General features: G+C 43.9%; 1 protein-coding gene across 1 annotated transcript in view; it reads right to left on the reverse strand.

The window, feature by feature from the left end:
* The window catches only part of RREB1 (ras responsive element binding protein 1), a 198,099-nt gene that overhangs the window by 188,550 nt on the left and 3,848 nt on the right, over positions 1-5,701 (reverse strand). The window lies entirely within an intron of this gene.

Below are 5,701 nucleotides of genomic sequence, written 5' to 3' on the forward strand. Positions count from 1 at the left end.
AAATAAATAAATAAATAAATAAATAAATAAATAAATAAATAAATAAATAAAAGTGTTCCCTTTTAGTTCCAACACTGATACTGCTTCAAAACTCTTCTCTCAAGGCCTTCCAGCATGCTATATTTAAAAAGTCGCCAAACTGGTTTTAACACATCTTTTCAAGACTGATAAGCAAAAGTTTACTGAAGCAGTTTTGAATAAGATAAACTCAGAATTATTCTATAAATTTTCCCGAATCTAGCAGCACTTTTTAAATGGAGGGTTGCTAAATAAGCTATAAATTTCCAAAGCCATGAGACATATACATATGGGAAGGCATTTCTCCTTTGGTAAAACACAAACCTACACCTTCTTTGGAACTGTAGCTCACATCCTGTTGGACTGACTGCCTTCAAACCTGTTTTGTAGGTATTATGAATAACTGAGTGCAAACAGTAAGTGGTTGTGAAAATAAATTTTCTAATATGAAAAAAACAAGAATGAACTGTTAATACAGTTTGGGTTGACTAAGAACTTCAGCAAACAGCAATAATGTTTCCAATCTTTCTTGTGAATCTTAAGTAAGATTTATTTAACTTTAAAAATTGTTTCATTTAACAATGTGGTCATTTACCTGATAATAGATTTAAAGATTATTGCTCATTTGGATTTTTTTGGCCATTGATATCCATATTTTCATATATAATAATAAGCTGTCTTTCACTAGGAAGACAGTGGCAAATATCATCTACTTTCAGTGTCTGTCAAGAGAATATTTTCTTACAGTATAGAAAAACAAAGTGGAAACTCTAAGAAATTGTGTAAATTAAAATCTGTAAATTCACAGTTGACTGGCTGTCTCCTCTCATACTCGCAGGTTCAAGAAAACTTGAACATCTGTATCAAGAGGCTAACACTAGGCTGGACCTGGTGGCTCACACCTGTAATCCCAGCACTTCAGGAGGCCAAGGCAGGTGGATCACTTGAGGTCAGGCATTTGAGACCAGCTTGGCCAACATGGTGAAACCCCATCTCTACTAAAAGTACAAAAATTAGCTGGGCATGGTGGCGGGTGCCTGTAATCCCAACTACTCAGGTGGCTGAGGCAGGAGAATTGCTTGAACCCGGGAGGCGGAGGTTGCAGTGTGCCAAGATCATGCCACTGCACTCTAGCCTGGGTGACAGAGCAAGACTCTGTCTCAAAAACAAACAACAACAAAACAAGATGCTAGCACTATTTGTGACTTTTTTTTTTTTAAGACTTTGACCTCCCAAAGTGCTGGCATTACAGGTGTGAGACACTGTGCCCAGGTTTTTCTTTTTTTCGTTTTTTTTATTTTGAGACGGAGTCTTATTCTGTCGCCCAGGTTGGAGCGCAATGGTGCAATCTCGGCTCACTGCAACCTCCACTTTTCGGGTTCAAGCGATTATCCTGCCTCAGTCTCCCCAGTAGCTGGGGTTACAGGTACACACCACCACTCCTGGCTCATTTTTGTATTTTTAGCAGAGACAGGTTTTCACAATGTTGTGCAGGCTGGTCTCGAACTCCTGACCGCGTGATCTGCCTGCCTTGGCCTCCCAAAGTGCTGGGATTATAGACATGAGCTACCGCGCCTGGCCTATTTCTGGCTTCCTAAAGCCATCTCAAGCACCAAATTGTCTTTTTCTCTGTACTGATTACAATTAGTTACTGTGAAAGGACAGACTCAGGCAAGCCTGTCCTACAAGAAAAACATTCTATGTGCCTTCTCTTAGGACAGAATATAAATGCTGTGTTTGCAAGGTCAGGAGATTGAGACCATCCTGGTCTACACGGTGAAACCCCGTCTCTACTAAAAAATACAAAAAACTAGCCGGGTGAGATGGCGGGTGCCTGTAGTCCCAGCTACTCAGGAGGCTGAGGCAGGAGATTGGTGTAAACCCGGGAGGCGGAGCTTGCAGTGAGCCAAGATCGCGCCACTGCACTCCAGCCTGGGCGACAGAGCGAGACTCCGTCTCAAAAAAATAAAAATAAAAATAAAAATAAAAATAAAAATAAATAAATGCTGTGTTTGCACATAAAACTATTCTCTTTCATGTATAGCGTTTTTTTGTTTTGTTGTGTTGTGTTTTGTTTTTACCCCAGGTTTCATTTTCTGACATTTTTAGAATACTTTCTTAATATTCTAAATGGATTTTTAAAACCTAGATTCTCTTGCACAACAATGTGAATACACTTAACACTACTGAGCTGTGTGCTTAAAAATGGTTAAGATGGTAAATTATTTTATTTTATTTTATTTTACTTTATTTTATTTTATGAGATGGAGTCACACTCTGTCACCCCAGGCTGGAGTACGGTGGCGTGATCTTGTCTCACTGTGACCTCTGCTTCCCAACTTCAAGCCATGATAATAAATTTTACATGTGTATTTTCCCACAATTAAAAAAAAACCCACTAGTCGGGCACGGTGGCTCATGCCTGTATAATCCCAGCACTTTGGGAGGCCGAGGTGGGAGGATCACAAGGTCAGGAGATCAAGACCATCCTGGCTAACATGGTGAAACCCCGTCTCTACTAAAAATACAAAAAATTAGCCGGGCGTGGTGGCAGGCGCCCGTAGTCCGAGCTACCTGGGAGGTGGAGGCAGGAGAATGGCACGAACCCAGGAGGCAGAGTTTGCAGTGAGCCGAGATCACACCACTGCACTCCAGACTGGGCAACAGAGCGAGACTCCACCTCAAAACAAACAAACAACAACAAAAACAAACAAACAAAAACCCCACTAGACTCTATCAACTTCCACTGTTTATTGGGTAGGGGTGGAGCAATAGCAAAATGACCCACGCTTAGCTTCAACAGTTAGAGACTTAGAAACGTAGACAGCTTGAGTTATGTGTATGTGATGCTGGAGTCACGTGTGGGGTGTGGGATGTGGTGTGATCCTGCCCCTCAAACCCTCCATCATCAATTGCAAACATTCATTTCTGCCTGCTCATTCACCAGGCATGTAATAATATAGACGTGTGAATTTGTCTCTTTACAGCTTATAAACCAAATGGGAAAATGAAGAGCAAATGATAATTTGTAGGCAGATCATCAGCATCAAACTAATTCAAAGTTGGCTGTGACAACATGTATAACTGCTGCTCCATAGGACAGACATTTGTTTTCTGACAATAAAGAAACATAGAGCTAGAGAGCCAGGTATTCCTTGAGAAAGGTGTTCATACTCATCACCTTTTAGAAATCCCCCTCCAAGCTTCTGACAATCCATCTATCCCTAAACTAGAAACATTTGTGGGTTTAGAGCCTGCAGCCTGCCTGGCCTTACCTCTGACTACTCAGCTCCCTTGAAGAGGATCAGCCAGCCTACTCCTGAGAGTACTGCCAAATACCACACCCTGGGTCTGCATATCCAAAGGTACAGGAAGTGGTCTGTCCAATGCCTGGGTGATTGCATCATTCTAACAAGCTTCAATGTACAAAGTTTGAGTCACTCTCCACTCTCCACATAGCTCTTCAACCCGAGTCTCCTTCCAGCCTAGCAGCAGGGCACAGGACTTCTGCCACATCCCTCCACTCTTTCAGACCAGTGCTAAATTTGGAAAGCAGCAGGTCATCTGGATAAAAACAGCTTTGAGCACCACTATCAGTGACCGTCCATCACATACAAAAGCAAATGAACAGGTTGAAACAAACTCATAAAAAGTTTGAACCCTTTTTCTCTCTGGGAGAGACATAGGAGGTCTCATGGGGAGGTCTCAGGCTGCACAACGAACTAGTTAAGGAATTGGTTCCCCAAAATGATCCATACCAGAGTGACCTGTAAAGCTTTTTAAAAATACAGACTGGCCGGACACTGTGGCTCACGCCCATAATCGTAGCACTTTGAGAGGCCCAGGTGGGCGGATCACTTGAGGTCAAGAGATCGAGACCAGCCTGGCCAACATGGCGAAACCCTGTCTCTAAAATACAAAACTAAAAACACAAAAATTAGCTGGGTATGGTGGCGTGCGCCTGTACTCCCAGCTACTCGGGAGGCTGAGGCAGGAGAATCACTTGAACGCGGGAGGCGGAAGTTGCAGTGAGCAGAGATCACGCCACTGTGCTCCAGTCTGGCTAAAGAGTGAGACTCCGTCTCAAAAAAAAAAAAAAAAAAGGTGGACTACTGGCCAGGAGATTCTGGTGCCACAACTATGTGGTGCGGCCTCTTAATTTGATGAGGCAGGTTAGGGAGCCACTGGGTTAAATTAAAGCACTTTGGTTGGAACAGTGCTGAGTCAGCATATCAGCTCTAACTAAAGCCACAGGAATGACTAACTTACACTCTATGAGGAAGGAGGACAATCTGCAAAATTACATATATGTAATTTTATTCATAAATGTAAATTTATTAATATTAATTTATATATAGAGAGAAAAATTTTTTTGACAGAGTCTCGCTGTATCACCCAGGTCTCGTCTCGAACTCCTGGCCTCAACTGATCCATCCACCTCAGCCTCCCAAAGTGCTGGGATTACAAGCATGTGCCACTGCTCCCGGCCTGCAAAATTATATTTTGAGGCAAGTTCTGATTGTGAATATTCCCTAAAACTAGTCGTTTGCCACCAAGTTCAAATGTAGGTGCTCATTCACGCCTGTGAATGATAATCACCTCTGTATAGAGGACTCATAGCTCTACTTTCAGCCCTGACCCGTTTATTGCCCCCAACTCACCTAAACCCAGCCACCCCTCCTAGCCTTTAATGCAAATCAACCCTTCAACCTCCCTTGAACACCGGCTTCCGTTCTCATTTCTGTTGATAGTCCCACCTCTCAAGGTGTCTCTGGATTTAAATCCTCTGTTATCTTGGACTCGTCAAGTTTCCTGCATTCCACATCTAAACACTATAAAATGATGACAATTTTTCTTTCCTAACAACTCACAAAGTACTGTGTTCCAAGCAATTTCCATTGATACTATCCTTGTCCAGGTCCCCTTGGTTCCCTGCAATAGCCATTCATGGTCCCTAAACTCCCACTCCAATCGGACCTACAAGATTAACCTTCCCCAAATCCAACTTTGACCATGTATCTCCCCTGCTCAGAGTCCTTTCATAATCCCTGTTACCTCCAATATAAGGGCCTAACACTATAATCTATCATTAAATGACAGATTTCGTACTTGATCCATCGCTTCTAGCAAAGCTGACCTACTCAAATTCCCCAAAGGCGCCCCACAACTTCCCGCCTCTTGGCTTACCTCGCTAGGCTCATGGCACTGGGAAAGCCTCTCTCTCGCTAGGTATAAAAGCATGTACAGCCTTTAAGGCCTAAGGTCAAGTCCTACCATCTCCCTTTGAAGCACTTCCTGACGGCTGCCACCTACCAGCCACCCTCCCAGAACACACCCAGCACCCTGCAACATCTGAACCCGAACCTTTCCTCTCCCCCTCTCCCCTCCCTCGTTCCCTCTGCATTCTACCTTTGACAAAGCTGAACTTGGTTCCTGGCGCGGTGGCTCAAGCCTGTAATCCCAGCACTTTGGGAGGCCGAGACGGGCGGATCACGAGGTCATGAGATCGAGACCATCCTGGCTAACACGGTGAAACCCCGTGTCTACTAAAAACTACAAAAAGCTAGCCGGGCAAGGTGGCGGGCGCCTGTAGTCCCAGCTCCTCGGGAGGCTGAGGCAGGAGAATGGCGTAAAACTGGGAGGCGGAGCTTGCAGTGAGCTGAGATCCGGCCACTGCACTCCA

The sequence above is a fragment of the Piliocolobus tephrosceles genome, chromosome 5, assembly GCF_002776525.5.
Source record: "Piliocolobus tephrosceles isolate RC106 chromosome 5, ASM277652v3, whole genome shotgun sequence".
Classification (NCBI taxonomy): domain Eukaryota; kingdom Metazoa; phylum Chordata; class Mammalia; order Primates; family Cercopithecidae; genus Piliocolobus; species Piliocolobus tephrosceles.